The sequence below is a fragment of the Priapulus caudatus genome, unplaced genomic scaffold (assembly GCF_000485595.1).
Source record: "Priapulus caudatus unplaced genomic scaffold, Priapulus_caudatus-5.0.1 Scaffold1077, whole genome shotgun sequence".
Taxonomy (NCBI): Eukaryota; Metazoa; Priapulida; class Priapulimorpha; order Priapulimorphida; family Priapulidae; genus Priapulus; species Priapulus caudatus.
This window is the reverse complement of record NW_014578138.1, coordinates 117,313-118,641: the sequence shown is the minus strand read 5'-3', so window position 1 is coordinate 118,641 and position 1,329 is coordinate 117,313.

Here is a 1,329-nt window from a genome sequence, read left to right as displayed (position 1 = left end):
GTGTGTGTGTGTTTGTGTGTGCGCGCGCGTATACGCGCGCTTATGCGCGTGAGTGCTTGCGTGTGTGTACGCGTGTGTACCTGCGTGCGTGGGTGCGTCAGCGCATGGGTATGTGACAAGAGTATGTGAGCGTGTGTGCGCGTATGTGTATGCGTACGTGTGTCGCAGGAGGAGGTTCCCTACTTTAGTCGACTGCTTTCCCCGCACACATCATCATCAGTCATCGGTGCATGTGACAGGCGTCTCCCGCCCTCCACTACCCTCCCCCGCTGTCACCGCCGCCTATCGCCACCGCCGCCGCCGCTGCTGCCGTAACCGACGCTGTTCTATCGCGATGCCTGTCGAAACAGTGAGCGATGGCTTCATTGAGATTGTGAGCTTGTGTGCGCGCGCGGAGGAGGATGAGGACAACGGACGGCGAGGGGGAGGCAGAGCCTTTGTCATTCGGCTGCGCGTGGGGGATTGTTTGTTTATGACGCGATGGAATGACTGAACGATGGAGGGAGGGACGGAGGGAAGGGGTGAGTGAGGGAGGGTGGGAATGAGTGAGAAAGGGTCGGAGGGAGCGACAGAGACTGAGATGGACGCACGAACGGACGGACGGACGGAGGAGGGAAGCAGGAAGGGAAGGAGGGAGGGAGGGAGGCAGGAAGAAAGAGAGAAAGGTAAGTAGGGAGGAAAACAATCACCGGGATGGACGGACGGAGGGAGTGGGAGGGAAGAAGGGGGGAAGCAAGAAGATAAGGAGTAATGGAAGGAAGTCACAAAAAACTACTGACGCTGTATGACCTACCAACCTTCGCCGCTGCGAACGCTATTTTTTGCGTTCACGCGTTCTCGCTCTCGTCCTGCGATCAATGCTTGCAACGCAGCCAATCATTTTCGCTCATTGGCATCTCACCCTCCGTCGCCATGTCGCTCGTCAGGTCACCGCGACGCACCGAGCGACAACTAGCTCGCGACCTCATCATGCGTGTCGCGCGTTGCCGACGACGACGCGGGGTCGGTGGTCGCTATAAGAACCCCGCCTGTCAGGGTCTCATCTCTCGTGCAGCAGCAGCGGCGACGACGACGATGACGACGACGATGACGATGACCACGACGATGACCACGACGACAATGACGATGAGGATGACGACGATGACGATGACGATGACGATGACGATGACGACAACGACGATGACGACGACCAATAATATCTCATTAACATGCATCGCGTCGCATCGCTTCCTTTGCCATCGTATCGTCGTGCGGGGAAACCGGAGAACGCACGCCGGGAGCAAAGCGATCGATGCATGGGGGGAGATAGGGGAGGAGGGGAGAAGGAGG